Consider the following 20,046-nt stretch of genomic DNA (forward strand, 5'->3'; position numbering starts at 1 on the left):
CTCCTGAAAACCCCATGGGAATGCCCAGGAGGTACTTACTGCTGATAAGAGGCTCTGTCTGGGTGGACCTGCCCCATGTCCTTCTGCCAGCTGCTGGGTTTCAGATCTTGCAGCGCTGCTTCTAGAAGCAAAAAAATGTGGAGTAGCTGCACAGAATTTTGTTGTCTTGATTTCTGTCGTATATATCTTGTGCTGTGTTGGTCCTGCTACATAAATCTGCTGTCTAACACCTTCTCATAGCATTAATAGGGTTGTTGAGCCTTCAACATTTTTCACACCTGACAGTTTCTTAGAATGCATCAATTATTTTCCTACCTGTGTTCACAGTTTTGTTGTCATTTGTAAAAAAAAAAAAAAGAAAGAAAGAAAAGGATTGATTTTATTTTTGATTTAAACAGAAGAACTGAAGTCTTTCTTAGCCTTTATATAAGCATAAATGTGAGAACTACCAAAGCTGGTAGTGAAATCTGAACTGGTGAACTGCTGTTTTCAGGCCAGCAGGTGTGAAGCAGAAGAAGCAGGACAAGAAATTCATACTGAAAATGAGATGAAAAAAATCACTACCTGTTAGTGCCGTTTCTAGCTGCAGTGATGCACCAAAGCTAGAAATTTTAAACACCCACAAATACACATAGAAAATATTCTGTCCTGTAATGTTTTACTGCTGTACACTGGGTGAAGTTTATCTTGTGCTGAGAAGCAGCTGGCTTCTCCCATTCCTCCTTTCCTTCCTTAGCAATTTGGTTTTATTTTCCCGCCTGCCTTTTACCCCAGCCCCCCCCGCCTCAGTTTCTCTTAATTCCCCTGCTCTCACCATCAGATACCACCTCTCCTCCAGCTTAACACTGGAATGATGTCCTGGAGGTGGCAGGTTGGTGAGACCTTCATGGCACCTTCTGCTGTCTCTGGTGCTTCTGGGATGGCACCATGGCACGCAATGGCAGGTGGGGTCTTGTCATACTCAGGAGCCCTGCTATAGCCCTCATAATAGACTTTTTTTTTAAAAAAAAAAAAGGACAGAAAAAGGTTTTTGTCCTGGTGTACCTTGTACTTTCCCTCAGCAGTGTCACCCACACATTTACTTGGCTTCTTTCTTGCCCTTACACACATAAAATAGAAAGCTGGCAATTTTAATAGGTATAGACTTTTCTGCCTAATTGAGATTAACGTAGACAGTTAAAGTGTTAGCACAGGAGCTGAACCTTGGTGCTTTTGGAATTGCTTATCTATTTGCTGGGTCAGGTTCTGATTACTTACTTTAACACTTAGGTGTTTGCACTGCGATGTCACGGGATAGACCTGCTTATGCAGTCCTGCCCTTCACAGCGTGCACTGGGAGAGAACCCCGCCACGCGTCCATGTGCGCGTACCCTGCTGCCCCTTCTCTCTCTGATTTACATGCTTTGCTCTACTCCCAGGTGTTGCATAAACTGTGAGCATCGCACATCCTTCTCCGGTCAGGGAATAGTACGACTTAGCAACCTGCCCCTATGGAGCCCCCCGGTCCTCCAGCTGCCTGCGTGGGTGACTCGAGATGCTGCTGCCCTCTGGGTGAAGCGGAGCAATAAGATGACTCCAGAAGAGGTAGACGTTGCATTGAATTTGTAGTGGTGGCAGCCACTGGTAACTGCTGGGTTGGTGACCTTGAACAAGTCACCTTCACCCATGCCTCTGCCATTGCCAGAAACACACACCTTTGGAAGAGCTGTCCTGCTGACGGTGAACTCTTTAAGGAGCAGAGGTGAATTTTCTTAGGTTTCTTTTTTGTACTTTTGTGCTTTTTGTGTGTGGTGGGGCACCGACAGCATTCTTGTGCACCAGCCTGTGCTGGCTCCAGGGAGTGGTGGGACCAGAGGAAGCAGGGCAGGGAGGGCAGCCGGTGGCCCCTTGGCCATGCCCTGAGCCCTGCTCCCTGCTGAAGCCTGTTTTGCCTTGCTGGATGCTTCCAGCAGAGACCCAGCCCTGCGGGAACGCTGAGCTCTGCCTGCAAATGGCAGCCAGAGATGGCTGGACGCTGCTCGCCCTGCGTGGGCTGCGCTTGGTGCTGCAAGACGTGAATCTGGAGGGGACCGTAGGGCTCTGCACCCTGCAGCCCCACTGTGTTTCCCAAGAGGTGGCTTTGTCTCTAGCTACCCTCCCCTTGCTCCTCCATCTCAGGTTCAGGGTGCAGAGGTCCCTGCTGGCCCTTCCCATCACGATTTATCAGAAAACCAAATTGGCCTTGCAATGGAAGCAATTCGAGACATGGCGGGATGCGTCGGGAGCGGGGTTTGGCACCTGGGGGAGCGGGGTCCATCTGCAGCTCCAGCCAGCACCGCTGCTCCCCGGAGCTGGGCACATGGCTGGGGCGGTGGGCACATGGCCGGGGCGGTGGGCAGGCGGCAGCGAGGAGCAAGAGAGCGGCAAAAAACACCCAGGGAAATTATTTACGTGACTTTGATTTCTGCGCAAATCTTGCCCTAAAAAGGGCACAGCTGTCACTCCATTTGTCAACATCAGCAAGTAATTATGTAAAGAAAAACATCATTGTACTTTTGACTTTGATGCTTGTCGTATCGGCCAGAGACCGATAGATGGACCACTTGGATTATGCGAGGTAATCGCGTGGTGTGAATGCGCAAAGCTGGAAGGGCTCCTCTGGCTTCAGCTAAGCTTGTTATTTTTTTCCCCTAATAATAGAGTGAGAACTGAGAAAAAGAGAGAAAATTAGGAGTAGAAAAAGCAGCTCCTTTTTGTTGAATAGACAGTTTAATTTATTCCTGAGCACAATGTACCTGAAGAGTGATAAGAAACAACTTTGATATCATGCTAAATAAATAAAAAATAGGTTACATAACCTAATTTTCTCTGGGTCTTACAGCAGTTTCTATTTTATCAGCTTGCATTTAACCGGAGCAAAATTAATAAGGTGAGAAAAGTAAGGCTGCCTCGAATACCATGAGATTTCTTAAAAAGAAAGCATCTGTAAGCTATTTATTTTGCATGCAGGTCGCCGTGTGGCAATTCAGGGGGGCTGACCTCCAAGAGAAGCTGATGCTGGGTGGGTGAAACTGAAGGCTGGGTCCCTGGGCTGGACCTCACCGGTGGGTGACACTGAAGGCTGGGTGCCCAGGTCCCTGGGCTGGACCTTGCTGGTGGGTGGCACCGAAGGCTGAGTCCCCAGGTCCTGGGGCTGGACCTCACTGGTGGGTGACACCGAAGGCTGGGTCCCCAGGTTGAACCTCACCAGCAGAGCGCATGGCCCCACATGTGGGACCTCGCAGCAGTGCTGGGGCCAGTGCAGCTGCTGGGGCTGGGCACATGGTCACCCATGGCTTGGAGGTGAGGGAACCAGGGGAGGAGACATGTCCACCTGTGCTCAGTGCTCCCAAACCTTGCAACCTCTCCCAAGATTTCAGCGGCAGCTGATTAAAACGATTTAGTCTGTGTGAGAGCACAAGAAGCCCTTTAGTTAATAATTTCCTCCTATTCCCCCCTCTCCTTCCCCAAGAACTAAGGAGAAAAGAGAGCAAAAGCTGAAATAAATATTTGTTTTTATATATTTCCAGAATTTGGTTCTGCTGGCTTTAGAGATGAACCAATACTACAGCTGCAGCAAGTGGAGATGGTGGCAGCCCCGTGCCTCCCTTCTCCGTAGTGACCAACCTTCACGTGCAGGAACACGGAGCCCACCCGTCTGTCACCAGCTGAAGGTGCCTTCAGGCACGGCTTTAGCCTTTTTGGCTTGGGGTACGTTTTAACTCAGTCTGGAAGGAACAGAGGGTATGAGGGTTTAGATGTAAAATTCCCCATTAAGCAGCAGTGGTGGCAGGTGATTTTGTTGCGTTTTGGTTTCCTGTGGCGTTGCAAAGGAGAGGGGCAGCTGGGGAGGCTCCTTTGCAGCAGTTTTTCTTTTGACAAGTCCAGCTCCCAGTCACCCAGAAGGGTGTCACCGCCTGGCTGGGGAGGGCGAGGGGGAATCGCATCAGTGCAGAAACAGCCTGCAGAGCTGCAGCAGGTCGTACTGCAGCAATGTCTTTTGGACTAGATGTTTCCGAGGGGCTTAAACTGCTCCAGTGAAGGGGCTGTTGAGCTGCTGTGCATGCACGCGCACACAGAGCCTATCTGGCTTTTCTGCCCTTGGGCTGAGCTTAAAGGCGCCTGGTAATGGGTAGACCTGATGCCAGGAGTGCCCGGGAGCTGGCTCACCCCCTTGCCAGCCGTGATGCCTGTCTGCCAGCCGCCAGTCCCGGGGCGTGACTAACTCGCAACGGTCTGACGTGGAACTAAGCCTCTTACTTTATGTCTTTTGTAACCCTGCTGCTGGAAGTAAACTTGTCTATGCAAACTGTACATCAGCAAACAGAGACAAATGTGGCCTGGTTCCTCCGGCGTTAGGCATTTACATTGGCATTTTCTGAGCTTTGGAAGAGAAAAATGGGAATGGGAAAATAAATTAGGAGTTACGTCACTTGGATGTATCTTTTTTACAAAAGGAAGAAACTCTGTGGTTGTGCAGCATGTTGAAGGACGCTAGCCTGAAAGAGGCAATGGGTGCTTTTGGCTGGCTCCCTGCAGTGTTTACTGCTTTCATGCCGCTCACATAATGATCCAGCTTGCATGTGCGTGGCTCAGCAAGTCATTATATAGTTCCCTCAGTGGCCCACAGCGTGCCAGTCTCACTGCCTGTCCCACAGTGCCAAGTGACAGACAGACAGGGCTTATGGGCAGACATTTACTGCGCACTCCTGCCATCAGGCCAAGGGCACCTCTAGCCCGAGTCGTGCCTGAGAGGTGAGCTGGAGCAAGCTGGGGGTTTGCTTTGTGTAATACGACCATTGCCACCGATTTACCTCTGCTGGACAGACAGGCCTTCTACCATAAACAAGATCGTGCAGGAGCATAGCAGGCTGCAGATACGCTTTGCACTAGATTGTGGTATAGAAATATATTGCAGATGGTATTTACTTAAAAGACAAGTAAATTTTTATTTTTGTGTCTGCTTGGAATAAACCTAATTAAAAGCTAAGCAGACTGTTTTCCTCTTCACTTAAAATATTACAATTAGTGGCAACATCTGTGTTGCACAATTTATTATTTGTATGTGCAATGTTGTAAAATACACTTCCCAACATTATAAACTGGCATACAAAACCCCTGCAACTAACTAATTAAACAACATTAAAATGCTAATCTAATTTGGAGTAAGAGAATTCAATATAATTTTTTGTCTTTAAAGTGTTTTCTTGTTCTATTACAGAACCCCAGGGAAACTGTGCTGTGGTGTGAGCTGGGGGGGCAGTCCTTTTGCTATAGAATCCATATGTGAGTTCTATAAAATACAGGCTGACAAATCAGTTGAACTCAACATTGGGATGTTTGAATTGGAGATGTGTCCTGTGGGTGGTCCTCAAATCGACAAGATATGCGTGAAACAAGACTTCAGGGGATCACAGTCACTGTCCTGAGTGGCACAGGGAACAGACTTCAACTCTACACCTTACGGTACATGGTGAGGACAGTGGCTAAAGAAGTAATTCTTCTCTGGCATAAAATACTGTTTTCCCACAGCCTTTTATCCCCAGAAGTTACCTAACGCAGAAGGCAGTGGGAGTCCTCGCTGCAAGGACAGAAAGGTTTGCTCACAGCATACAGCTCTATTAATCCTTCTTTTGAGCTGGTGTTGCATTCAGTCCCTCTTCCCTCATCTCCCACCTCAGCCAATGCCTTAAATTGTTCCCCCCACTTCCATCCATCCTGGTGTTAAACCCCAGTGGTGGTTGCACCCTCCTGGGAGGTGTGGTGCTTCCAGAAGACCTTTTAGTCCCATGCCTTAAGGTGCATGGGCAGGAAGGTGGAGAGACACGGGAGCCAGAGTAGCTGCTCATCCTCTGGTGTCTGGTAGGAGCTTGACCCAGCCGTGGTGTGACTCACACCCTCAGGAGACTGATTAAGTAGAGGAATACCTCTGCATGGGTTATAAATAGCCTAAGGAGTGTAGCCCATCTCAAGTCAAAGTCAAAGGATGATCTCAATTGTTGTCACTAGCAGCTTAAATCAGCCTGTGTGTCTTTGCCCTGAGGTGGATCAAACAGGAGCAGGTGTAAGAGCAGGAATAGCTGCGAGGAGAAACTCCTTCCCTGGGAAATTTCACTGGCAACTGTCCTCTGCCAGTGTGTTACCTGATTGCAACGCCAGCCTGGCATCGGTAACTCCGGATGGAAACACAATGTCAGCGTGGTAGTAGACACACTGTGAGTAAGCTTGCAGGTAGGACCCATCAGACCATGTATGCTTAACCTTAGGTGATGGATGTAGCTGGGGTACAAGGGAACAGCCTTTTCCACCACTGCAGCCAAGTTTATCGGGGATTGTAAATTGATCTGAGCCGCTTAGACGCCTACAAGTACAGCCCTGCTTTTAGCGAGCAGAAGTGGCGACACATCAATAGCAGGTCACTTTTGGAAAGACCCATTAACCCCACCACCACTTTTAGTCTGGAGATACTCACCGGGGCTTTGCCTCGTCTGTGTGCTTTTAACCTCAGCTGCGAGCTGTTTCTCAGCTCTGGGAGTTGATTGCGTTCCCACTTCTACTTAAGCTGGCAGAGTATCTTCATACAGCCCATTACAGCTGCCAGTCATCTAAATTACATAATTTGCATTGATTTGATTAATACAAAGAATTTTTAGCCATTTAGAATGGAAACAGATTTTCCATGGCCATTATGCACACAGAGCCTGAGACGAAGGTGTGTTGGGCTTTTGTTGCCTTCCAGACATCTCCATCACAGCAGGGCGGGTGCACAGCACCTCACGGGGGTACCTCACCGTGCAGCCAGCTGGGCACGTTCCGGGGTGTTCCTGCTTGTTTCCCACCCCCCAGCAATCATCTTATCAGTGCTGTATTTTCTGTGCACACTTGCCACTTTTCTTCTGTCGATGAAATGAAAGACAAATACCTGGTGCTATGACATAACCACAAGAGAAAATATTAAATTAAAGCTTATCACCTCATCAGGCTATGGGTTGCAAAGTATTTATATGACAAATCAAAGTATTTTCCTCCGAAATGAAGCCGTTTGTCTCCCAAATGGGGACCGACCTCTGATGATGAAATCCCAACTTCCATTAGGGTTACAGCTTAACTTCAACACCCCTTCTGTGGAGAAATTTAATGATAAAAAAATTAGAAAATTGTCTTTTATTGTGTCAGCAAAAGGAGGGGTGAAGTGAGAAACGGAAAGCTCACTTTAAAAAAAAAAAAAGGCAGAGATTGTTTCTATTACAGATGGAAGGTGGAACCAAAAACTCTGGAAAACCACCTCAGACACCATACTGATAGATTCCCTCAGGGATTAATTAGTTTGTCAGAAAGGAAACCAAAAAGCAAACTACGTTTTTCGCTGTTTCTTTTGCTGGATCCCATGGTGTGCTCTTGGCGATCCCAAGGGGCTGCCGCCTGTCACAAACCACCTTGTTCTGGTGCCTTCTGCTCAGTCCCAGGCTGCTCCCGCCTACAGAGAGCACGGAAAGATAACAGAGACACCACGACGCCCATGGGGAACCGCTATCATTGCGGGGGAATGATCACTTTACCTTTTATTGCACTCTGTTTTGAGGCAGCAAGGCTTCTGCTACTCAGTTCTTTGTGCTGCGGTCTGCATTGGTCGGTGGCCTTAGGACAAAAGGAGTTGCTCATTCTCTGTCATGAAAAATATCCCCTGTCTGGAAGGGAGCTGAGGACAATGGAGGAGAGGGAACGCGGTGTGATGAACGTGAATTGCCTCTCTGATCTGGTTTGGTTTCATCCTAGTCTGTGGAGAAGGAAATTTTCTGACCGCCTGCAGCAATGCCAGAATTAGACAGTTTTTAATTACTGTCAGTCATTATATACATTTGTTAAATAGCCAGTGGAAGAGAAAAAATGCTCAGTAAAATTTTTGTTTCATGAGGCTATGGGAAGTTTGCAGCATAAATAGATGTGTATGCATGGGTATCAGACCTTGTGGTCTGATATGTTCTTAAGGGAAAAAAAATACCATATTTAACAACTGTGGTAGTAATAGTGCTTTTGTCTTGTGCTAGAACCCCGCAGACCCTGCCACCCTTAGCACACAGGAGCGCCTGCCTGCTGCGAGCCCTGCGCACCTGCAGCTCTGTGCTGGATGCGGCACCTCGGCCCTGCTCATCGCTCAGCTGTGGTAAGAAAGATTGACAAAGATAGAAATGGAAATGATACAACACTCAAGGAATAATCTGCGTCCTCACTTGTGGAGTGAATCTGGGAGTAAAATCTTCTGCCCTGCCAGTCTGATCCTGCTGGCCCTTCCTGCAGTGGGGAGGAACTGTGGGGCAGCCTGGTGGGCTTACAGATGTGCACAGAGCCACGCTGCCCCCGGGAGTGAGGGGTCAGGGGCTTTTTTTGTGATTCCTCAAACTGCTGCTGGAGGCAGCTTGCTCTGAAGAAGTCCTGCTGCAAGCTTGGGATCACTCTCCCAGCATTCAGCACAGCCCATGCTTGCCTCCTGGGGCACATTGGAGCACCCCGTCCCCACTGACTAGGCTGCAAAACACGGCATGTTGATCTTCTGCTAAGGAATCAGCTCCTCAGCCTGTCCTTTCTTTTTCTTGCTCCTATTTCTTCTGGTCTGGGGGTCCCTGGGGGTGTGCAGAGCGGGACACAGGTGAGATGCTCTCATCCTTGCATCAGCAGGATGAGCCCAGTGCCATAAGCATCTGAATGCTGGAGTGGAAATCACGAACTCTGAAATGTATTTCAGGCTGCTGAAAGAGCACTAGCCGTGCCAATGATGTTTAACAAAATGCCTGTTTGTCCTGGGTCAGTAGGCACCAGAGGCAACCACCCGTTCCTGCCCATCTGCTCCCCGGCTGAGCAGCCTGGACCTGACTGCCAGCCAGGCTGTTAGGTCATCCAGCTGCCATCGGATTTCTTGGAGGCTGAAGAAACCAGAGTCCTCCCAGAAGCAGAAGAAAGCCTCGCCACGTTATTTTAATAAGGTTTGACGTGTGTCCTTCATGGCCAGACTTTCTGGCTGCTGCTGCTGACAACTTTGTCCAGGAAATTGGGAGCATTTTTCTCTTGCACTTAAGTGGGAAGGGAAAAATGTGTGTGACTGGGACCTGTGTTTATCAATGTATGGAAAAGAAGTTGGTTGGTGCCAAATAGTCAGTGACTGCTGCCCCAGCCTTTAGATGTACAAAGAAGGTATTACACGGGATCAAGAAATGAAATCTAACCAAAATAAATCTCTGAGGCTTGCATGGCTTTTGGCGTGCAGGTAGACAGCCGGCTGCACCCCGGCTAACTTCCCTCTCTCCGTTGCCTAACCAGCACCATGCCAGGGAAGGGAGCATGCTGGAGTTGCGTGCCCCTCTATCCAATGGGGATATGCTTGTTAAAAAAGAAAAAAAAAAGGCAGCAAAGGTGTCACTTGTGCCCACACCGGGTAGAAATGATGGGTGCCGTTGAGCCCAGAGGAGCTGTGCCACAGTTGAGCAGCCATGTACCCAGCCTGCTGATTCTCAGTTTTAAGTTTTTGGGTTTTAATCACTCAAACAGATTCCTCTTTTCCAGGCTCAGATTTGATTCAAAGCACTGTTAGGCTTCTCAGCTCTATTTTGGATCAGCTTGTTCAGACAAGCCTGCAGGCAGATCCCATTAGCACCTGCTCTTTCCTGCCGTGGTGAAGCCCCTTTGGTGACCTGGAGGGTGAGGAACGGCTGGAAGCGTAAACTTGGAGGCAACCGGTGACTGCAGCGGTAGGCACACGTGCAGGGCCCAGCTAATTCACCCACAGAGGCCGTGTAGATAAAGAGAAGATATCACAAATAGCCAGACAATGCAATGCAGTATGTACCCACTTGTTGCTTTTTCGAGAATATTTGCAGCTTCTATTGCCTTTACTTTTAGTAAACGCACTGATGCATTACATGTCTGATAATTCTTGGGAAAGTTCCCTGTCTAAATTTTTTTTTCTTCTGTGAAAGCTTTTAATAATTCAAATCCAACCTAGAAAATTGCCACAAGGAACACTCTGTCTTCTCAGCTGTGCAGAGGAGAGCCTAGACCCTGCCTCTCTGATGCTGGACTACTCAAGACTCCCCCTTACAAATTATTAGGCCTAATTTAGCTTTTATTAATTCTACTTTTTCCTAATTTTAATTCCTAGACCGAAATCAGCCTAAGTTTTTCTGACCATCACGCCTGTTAATTTTGGCTAAGCTCTTCCATATACAGGGAGTTATCTGCTCCATCCAGGCAGGTCTGGCAGCAGTTATTCCATGGGAAGTCACTAGGTTTCAGCACTACAGACCGCCGTGATGCTCCGTGCCTCAATCTTCAGGTGGGCTGGCGGAGCAGAGGAGGTTATGAACTCACTGAAGAATAAGGAGTTCTACATACTAGGAGGTATTTAATAGTATGGGCAAAACTTAACAGGTAATTCTTTGTTAACATAAGTACCTGGAAAAACATACAACTTATCTAAAATAATATACATAAATACATGCATACATATATCTGTATATAAATCTTATGGGTATGAATGTATATAATTCAAAGCAGGGATACTGGAAATGCACACCCCTGATCCCCAGGGTTACAGTATTTCATGATTACTCAGTTTAAATCCTCCCACTACCTAACTACCAGGATGAAAATTATTTTTTGGTCCCTTTCCTCCTGTACAGTGTTAATTTTTTAATGTCAAATGCAATGCTTTTGACACTCACAAAAAGTATTAATTTGTAAATTAATTTATTTATAGGCTTTTCTATAGAGTTCAGCACCGTCAGTTCTGAATGCCCTTCAAAAGTTGCTAGGTGACACTGTCATACCTCAGTTTGATGAACAAATGAGAGCTTGTAATATTGGTGCAGTGACTTCAACCAAACATCCTGCTTTCATTTTGATAGAGGCTTTTTTTTTTTTTTCCCCTGCAAATCACTATAGGTTTGTTACGAAATGCGAGCAAGCTCAAATTATATTTTTCAACAGTTATTATTTAGTTCATAAAGAAACTGGTTCATAAAGGCAATGCAAATCTTTCAGTGTTGTCTTCATGGAAACCAGAGCAAATTCACATATTTGCATGAGCAACAATATTCATAGACGGATCCAGAAAAAAAAAAATAAAAAAATCACAGCTTCTAACCTGAATTGCATTTATCAAAGATGTAGCTAATTCCTTGTTCTCCTGCCTGCACTGAAATGGAGTACAGCTACCTGGAGGGTGCATTGTCTCTGTAATGCTCCTGCAGGTTCAGGGAGGCTGGTTAAAACCCCACATGTGCAGTGGAGCTGGAGCCAAGGTCCTGCACACAGAACAGGAATGTGTGTGTGTACATACCTGCTTGTGAACCCAGGACAAGAGGTCGGTGCTGACAATATGGATCCTAATTCAGAACAAGCATACTTTTTTTCTGGCTTCCTCCCAGAACCATAATGTATTAGTATTAGAGTTTTATGGCATGGAAGGATGAAAAGAGCAAACACCCTTTTATTCACATATTTGTCGTCCTTCTGTTTTGTTTTTTCTTAAACATTTCCCTCCCTGTTCTGAACTGTTCTGAAATAGGAACATTGCTACACTGACTTGGTGTTCACAAGGGTTTCCACTTACGTGGGATTTGTGAGAAATGTGTTTCTAACAATTTTCCTGCAGGCAGGAACCTATGGAGCTGGGAAACGCCGCTCAGTGGGGCTCATCTGCAGCAAAATTGTGAGTCTGAAAAGGGGCTGTCAATGGGCTTTCAAGGCTTTGGCCTGGCTCTCTCTGGCAACATTTTTGTGATCCAAATTGGCATCCATTGGAGATGTGTTCCTGTGCAGGGTAAACAATAGCTTAAAGCAGCTGCTAATTACCTCAGCTCGGCTCTGTTCCTGCTTTTCAAGTCTAGGTACCTCCTTCAGAAACAAGAAGCAGAAGGAAAACATCCAAGCAGAAGAATCAGAAGGCAAAGGAAATGGATGGGGATTGCAAGTGAAAAATTAATGAGGAGAGACCTCGTTTCACAAAGCTTACGTAAAGCTGGGCTGCACCTGTGCGAGGAACAGTGACCCAGAAACGGAAATCTGTCAAAATGTAGAGCAAGGTGCAAAACTCGGTAGCCTCTTTCCCTCTGGGATGCACCTACGCTCACAAACAGGAAACCCTTGTTTATGGCCCCTGTGGGCTCACCTGTGAAGCTTCTGCTTCATTTTCCCTCCCCTCTGGCAGGTCCCAGCTCAGGAAGCAGCTGGGAAGGACGTTCGCAGAGAAAGTTGAGGCCGAGTGAGAGTCCACAGAAACTGTCCAAAAAAATCTCACATTTGTTTGGGAATATCAAACCTTCTTATGAATCTATTTTTCTTCCATCCATTCATCATATAAAAAAAAAAAAATGTTGTATATATAAAAGGTAAAAACCCACTTAACTTCTGACCAAGATGAAACCCTTTGTAACACCACTGCTGCTCATCTGGCTGCCTGGTGAGAATTCCCTTTCTGGAGAGCTTGGGATTGTTCCCAGCATAGATAAGCCGGTAAAAATCTGTGTTTGCAGGTGTAGCAGAAGTCTGCAGAAAATCATTCTTGCTGGAGGAAAAAAAAAAAAAGGGAAAAAAATAAAGGAACCTGGATAATACCAAAAGGGATGGGGAATATTTCTCATTATTTTACAATTCCAGCCCTCAATTATTGGGTATCTCCTTTTGTAGCCAATGCTAGAAGAAAAAGACCATTAGTACCCTGCATGACAGGGCTGATATTCTCACCCCAAATGCTTGCTACTTAATACCTGACAAACAGGACTCTTCACAGGTTCCCAGGAAGAGAGAGGAGCATCTGCAGGAGTGCCAAATCAGCTCGTTAGTCTGAATGACACCTCTTGCTTACCTGCCTCTTGCACTGAGTGGAAACCCAGGAGAATTATTTAAAATGAAAACTTTTGTCTTCTATATTAAGAACATCTTAGGTAATACTGAGCAGCTCACTCTCTGCTATTAACGGGTCTCCAGGTATTAACACAGCACTTATCTCTCCTGCCAGTCTTTGCAGTTCAAATAAAGGGATCGAGGTATCATCTGCTATTGCATCGCATAAGCTTTTACTCCGACAAGCATCATCTGTTAGATTGTTTCCAAACCAGAAAGGACAGCTGTCAGCCGCCTCCCAGAATGGATTCAAAGGCTATAATCACGAAACCTTCTCCAAGAAGTTGTTCAAAGCTGGTGCTTATCGCTCTTCAAAAGACTGCGAAGACAATAAACTAGTCAATTTACTGGGAAAGGTGCAATCTGAGTATTTAGTGTCTCGTTAATATTGACTGGCAAGACTTAAAGGAATTGGAATGCCATGGATGTCAGCTGCTAGACTGGCAGGGCATGAAGCAGTGATGACAAATATTTGTAGTTTCACAAGAGGCTACTTCTACTTTATTTTCCAAGGTGTTAACTGCTGAAATTAATAACGTTTAGAACTTGCACTTTACGAATCCGTTCAGATTTCTCTTAATTGCTGTTTGTTCTCAGAAGGCTGCAAGGAACCCCCGCATAATAGCAGGGATTTCTCCTGATGAATCTGATCTGGGCTCGCTCTGCATTTGGTGCAAGCATCTCCTGCCCTCTCCGACTGCCCCACTTCTGCCGGCATCCCAGCCAAGTGATGAGTTACAGCATGCTTATCCTCATATCGCTTCTCCCAGGCTGGCCAAAGGATCGTTATTTTCACTTATAGCCTGGGAGAACACCCACAGAGAGACGGCTCCCCACCTTCTGGAAGGTATTTAGCTTTGTCAGCATCACTGAGTGGCACCCGCAGCTGATGAACCCTGAGGTGACAGGTTCATCTTCCCACGGGAGAGCTGCCCAGGGCCAGACCCCCTGGGGGACCTCGGCTGATGACCAGCCTCACCCTGGTCAGTTTAGGGTATTTATGTATTTTGCTTTTCTTTAAGAATGCTGTTGCAGAGGGAGAGGCTATTAAACCACCTGTGGCATCATTAGGTCTACAAAAATACATAGTTCCTAAATTCTGGTTTCTTTCCATTTTAGCAGCATGTTTCCCATTTTGCTACAGGCACCTGAGTCTTTCTGACCCTGGGACCCCTGCGCTGAGGGAGGAGTGTCCCTAGGGGCTGGCTCAGGAAAGCCTGGGTAGCCAGCAAGTGACTTCTTAACCTCAAGATACTAATTGAAATATGCCCTTGAGTCATTTCCAAGTCGGGTAACAAAACAAAAAGCCCCAGAAGACCTGGAGAAGGGTGGATGTTCAGTAAATAACAATACCTATGAGACGGTACTGTTGGTGACAGGAAGATAGTTTCAGTTGATAGAGCTTAAAATCTTAGTGAAAGTTGTTTAAAACCACTTATGTGCAGTTTCTTTCTCAGAAATCCAGGTGAACTGTTCACTTTCCTCTTCCCAAATACCTGATTATTTCGGAGAGTTGCACGATTAGTGACTTAACAAAGGAAGAACTATAGCCAAGGTAATAACAGTATTTTTACAATAAATTTTCAGCTTTGCCTTTTGTGAGCTGAAACAATCTTTTTGATGGTGACATACAATTGATTAGACCTAGATAAACAATATTAAGCAGACAAAATATTTCTTGAATGCAAGCATTTAGGGGATTCTGAGTAATTTCCTATCCCTTATCATCTTTAAAAGGATTTTCATTTATCACTGAACAGCTTATCTAAATAAATTGCAAAACAGAGATTTTCCTGTAAACCATTGACTTTGACTATCTGCCTTTTTCAAATGCAACTGATTTGCACTTTAACCTATTTTCTGCCTCTTTTTAGGTGATTGTAACTTTCCAGTATGAGAATAAAACTTTATTATATGTAACAAATAGAGCATATCTAAGGACATGCTTTCAACAAAATAGTTTTCAAACTTTTGATGTTTGTGGTCATTATCATGAAGGTTAATGATGATAGGAATAATAGCAAGCAATAGGTGCTGAAACTCTTACAATAAAAGAGCAGCAAAGTGAATATGAAGCTTTAACGTACCAACATTTCTATGCACCTGTTATCCTATTATTTGAGTCACTCCACAAATTCCATTTTGCTTCAAGATTTCTGCATTTTTATACCAAAAGCATTATATGGAAAGTCAATATTTTGAAAATGGACCGACCTCATATTAATTTTGCATCATGATAAAAGTTTTGCCATAAGCCACATGATTGCTATTAAATTCATGTTTCTATTTCAGTTGATTTAGAACAAAAAAAAATATTTCTATATACTGGGGTGATACAGAAATCCAGAAAATCAAGACTGTAGTGAAAGTGATGAAACCAATTTAGTTATTAAAAAAGTGCAAATATCTAAGAGTTTCCTGTTTCTTAGTACATACAGGACCTTCCTCTGTGCCACTGAATGCAGCAGAGGCTTTGGCATTGACCCCAGAGGGTGGTGGGATGCTGCCTGCAGCACAGAACCCACCCCTCCTTTCACAAGAGAATTCTACTGCCGCCTCCAACCTGCACTTCAAGTCCGGTATGTGCTAATGAAATTGCTCTAATAAATGAATGATTACTGATCCAAATATAAAAACACAGCTCCCCTCAGCAGAAACAAAAAATGATGAAGCCCTCTGACAATGAATTCTGTATTTTAAACTGCTGTGATTAAAAAGCCAGCTTCAGAAATACATAATAAATATAAACCAGAGAGAGCTCTTAGAGGTGGGCTATAGCTGATATCCCTGTACAGCCTGTCTTTTAGTTTCTGTGGTTGCTAAGATACTAGCAGTATTACCTTTCACTATGTCTTTGGGATTTGAAGATTTATATTCTTGCCTACTGTAAAAGTCTCCTCCATGTATTGCATCCATACCTTTACCTTCACCTTTCCCTTCAGAAAGAGTGGGTGGAGAGTTGAGGTCGGATTCTCCGCAGACATAAAGTCTCAGACCTCCAGTTACTCCAGTGGAGCACTACTACCCTCCAACCACTTACAATCTGGCCTGGTAAATGCAACTGCTTTATTTAGAAATTAACAGTTTTGAGGTTGTGTCATAGCAGGTAACGTAGACTATTCTGTAAATGCAAATAACTTCACCGTCCTAAAAGATGCCAAAATTATTTATGTCAGGGTTCTCATTTTCAAAGTTAACTTTCAAATTCTACGCTCAAATACTTGCTTGCCTCGATCAAAATAAGTTTGATATCTAAATGGTTTTGCATTTTAGTGCCCTAGCATCAGCCTTGAACCATCACGAAGCCTCCAGGCTGAGGAAGTTATCGCCAGGATTTTATAAATGATGATGTCCATTTCCAGGAGAACTGAAGATGGAATGATTCGAGAGAAATTCATCCTTTAAAGTTCGTCACTCTCACTAGGCATGATTAAACACTATATGATTTAACATTATTTGCTGATAGAAAATCAAAGCATTTGCCCCCAGTATGCTGACATTTACAGCAGTGGAGAACATTTGCACATTTTATGCTTATAACAACAGATGAGGTATGAAATGGATTCTGATAATGATTTGAACACCATGGCAGTCTTGTCATTTATCACAGCATATGAGCTTGCTTTGGATCCCTACCATTATTGTGATATATTTCTATACAGTAGAAGTAAAGAAAAGCTTTATTCCAATGATGGATAGTGGATGAATTTCAAAATTCCAGCAAGCAGGTCCTTTTCAAGCAAGCCCCACTGTAGTGCTACTATAATTTCTCACAGGGTTGTTTGTTTGTGGTGTTGTTGGAGGGTTTTTTTTGTTTGTTTTTTGTTTTGTTTTTTTTTTAAATAAAGACTTGGATGGACAAATAGCTGATGTGGATTGTCTGTAACTCCTTCCTACTTCTTACATTTCTGTGAAAGTATGATCTATCACAAATAAACAGTTATCTGGAGTAATCTCAAGAAACTGCAAACCGGTCTGAATTTTAAATGAAAGCAAGTCAAATGCACATGTGGTGCCAGAATATTCCTTTTAAATAAGCTGCCTTCAAAATCAGTATTAGGTTTTAAAGTATTTATTTGGTGTGTGCTTGGACTCCTTTATTGAAAGATGCTGGAGAGTTAGATTCCTTTGGGTTGCAAATTTTAGCTTTGGGGTTTTTTTTAGCTGAGAACTAATAGCTGCAAGCACAATTCTGGCTCTTTGATGTCTCTGGACTATATTCCCTCCTTACTGTGAAATTGAAGATTATGAAAAGGAGCAAAGGATCTTAAGAACAGATTCCCATAATTTATATACGTTCACAATTTTTGAGAAATCATATTTGAATCTTTACAGCATTACCTCCGCTCAAAATAAGATTAAAACCAAAATCATTTTAGCTTACTACAAGTGTGGGGCCATTCTTCACAGTCCTCTGCACTTAACTGAGAACGTGCATGGATGCATACTTTACTCATAAAACATGTTAGATAGACACTTCAAGCCCTCTGAACAATGCTTGAAAGAAATTAAAGAATTTTGTTCGGAAATCTCCGGAAGGCCTTGGACAGGTTCATGTTCTTCCTTTACCATTATGGTGTACTCCTGGTCTTATTAGTCCATCTCCTGCCCTAACCCACATACGCAGTAACAGAATGAGGGTTCGGCTCTCCTCTTCAAATCTTGATTTAGATCAAGACATTACTGGCCATGAGCTGCCTAAACGTTGTGAAAGAAGAACCGTTCAGATTGAGCACATATAGATGTTTGTTCTTCCTGGAAAAAAGTCTTTAGAATTAAAGTATTAACAAAACAAGATAGCCTTTAATAAAATCTAAGTTGAGTTCACCTGATTTTAAATGAGCTCTGTTGACTTGCCTGCAACTTACTGATTAACATTTGTTATTTTTTGAATAAAAACAATAAATGTGCAGGAGTTCCCTAAATTATCCGTTTGAGGTTAAATCGAAGAATATTAGTAAACCAGGGAGGAACACCTGCATAAAAAAGGAAGGCCCCAGATCTGTTTTGGCTCACCTTCCAAGGTATTGGCTAGTTATTTTAAATATTTTCCAGTGTTTGGGAATTAAACATTCTTTCCATTTGAGGTTCTTTGGATGCCTACTGTCTCACGCAAGGTACAATGCCCTGGAAGCTTAGATTACCTGCTGCCCCCCCGGAGCAGCGCATGGTACCACGAGCACAGCAGCTCTCTAAGTCAAAAGGAAAAAGGCCTAAAAACCTAAAGATCCACCTGAGAAAAGTCTCAGGTGGTAGTTCTGTCCTGCCTTACAAGATTTCTCAGCTTGGTTCCTGAGGAACCATAGCACGTAGCGCTGAATTGCCCTCATCTTGCTCACTGTACCCAGGCCTAAGCCATTGCTGGAAATCGCTGTATCAGGTACTAGAAATCATAAATTAGGAGGAGTTTGATACATCAATAGAAGAAAATGATAACAAGCCAAAAATCATGTACAAGATCCTGTCAGGGTCACTTATGAAAGAAAGTTGAAAAGTGCAACTCTGAGGAAGACCACTTGAGCGAGGCCGAAGGCTGGCACAACCCTCTAAAAATTGATGTCAAGAGAAGACTCAGCCTAAACTCCACCCAGGCCCCACTTAGGCTCTGCCCATCATTCATATGCAATGAGATGTTGTAATTACATGAATAATATATGAGATGATGTTGCAATCATGTATGTCAAATGTATAAATTAGCCTGTCTCACACCTGTACGGCAGAGCGAGTTTCTGTGGGGCGAACCACCTCCTCCCCTGCGCAGAAAATAAATATCTTGCTGCTAAAAGTACAAAAAGTCTCTTAGCAGTTTTCTTCATTCCAAGGTTTTTCGGCATCAGACGCAGCACGTTCAGCTGGAGAGGCGGCTGTGCGCGCTGAGGGACTGCAGGCAGAACGGGGAACAAGGTCTGCACCTCGGAAAGAAAGCATAACCCAGAGCTCTGACAAGTTTGTCAGGGTTATCTGAAGCAGCTGAAGAGGTTATGTGGCTGTTCTGCCACCCTCATGATGAGGGCAATAAGCTGTGACAGAGAACTGGCCCCCAGGGTGGCACTGATGATGCCTGACACCGTGCCCCCTCCCCAGCTCTTGGCTCAGCTTTGTGGGGCTGGACTGATGGCAACGGCAAAGCAGCAGCTAATGACATGGTTTCTGTGAAGTCAAGGTCAAAATTGGGTTTCCCTGGAGCCAAAACTTGACCTTTTAGTTATAGTGATGATCATTTATAGAGCTCTGCTCTCCTGCTGAAGAACACAAGAACCAGCCAAGTTCTTTGGGCAGTAACGTGGAAAGCAACTGCGAAGGGTGCCTGGTGGTGGGAGCATGCTTCAGCAGGTGCACTGGGGATGGTGGATAAATAATCATCGCCTTCAGTGCCTTCTGACAACAGACAGCTACCCCTCTGGTATTTTTGGAAAATAATGATTCAGACTCTATTCAATCTCAACCTTGATTATGTAGCTGAAAAAAAATCAGGTGTATTAAAGAGCTGGGCAGCAAGTTCTGTTCACAGTTGTCTCATGTACCAATAATTGCAGCGAGTTCCAATCACCAGCTATGTCAAAAGTACTTTATAGATCTTCAGTGTTATTTGGTCAGCTCTCTAAATCCCACCCCCTGTGATCATTATCTTCAAGAGGCTCTTGTCTCCACGTTTATATTTTTACTCATCAGTGCCACTTACAAGTACCTAATCATGCCACATCCTGCCTACAGTTACCTTACTCCTAAAGTAAATAGCTCTGCACTCACCACCTCAAACTGCAATCAAACAAATGAATTAAACATTGCAGCATCAGCCAACAAAGTGGCAAAACACACAAAATTCGTCCTTGGGAAAAGTGGTTTCTGTGCAGGATCACGATGCACACCTATGGCTAAAGAGTTTGAAACTTGGTTTTGTGTTTCTGAGATATATAAGAAAAGAGAACAAACTGCATTCCTCTCTCTATCCCACCTGAATATTTCTGGATTTTAGACTGTTGTTTAGTTGTTGCTGATATCTAGCCGATAATCAGCTGTAACTGTCTAAGACCACATCTCCAACTTGCTGTGCTGGAAGACACCAATAAAGCGCAGACATGTGTATGCATTTCCCTCGCCTTATATTAAAAAAACACTCGAACAACTTAC

The 20,046-nt window shown here is 44.5% G+C and overlaps 1 long non-coding RNA gene across 1 annotated transcript; it reads left to right on the forward strand.

The window, feature by feature from the left end:
- The first annotated feature begins 10,178 nt into the window (after window positions 1–10,178).
- LOC119152940 lies at window positions 10,179–16,796 on the forward strand. Its single transcript, XR_005105987.1, has 3 exons — window positions 10,179–14,470; window positions 15,345–15,494; window positions 16,189–16,796. It is a non-coding gene; the product is annotated as an uncharacterized LOC119152940 (long non-coding RNA).
- Window positions 16,797–20,046: the final 3,250 nt, after the last annotated feature.

This window comes from Falco rusticolus, chromosome 8, assembly GCF_015220075.1.
Source record: "Falco rusticolus isolate bFalRus1 chromosome 8, bFalRus1.pri, whole genome shotgun sequence".
Taxonomy (NCBI): Eukaryota; Metazoa; Chordata; class Aves; order Falconiformes; family Falconidae; genus Falco; species Falco rusticolus.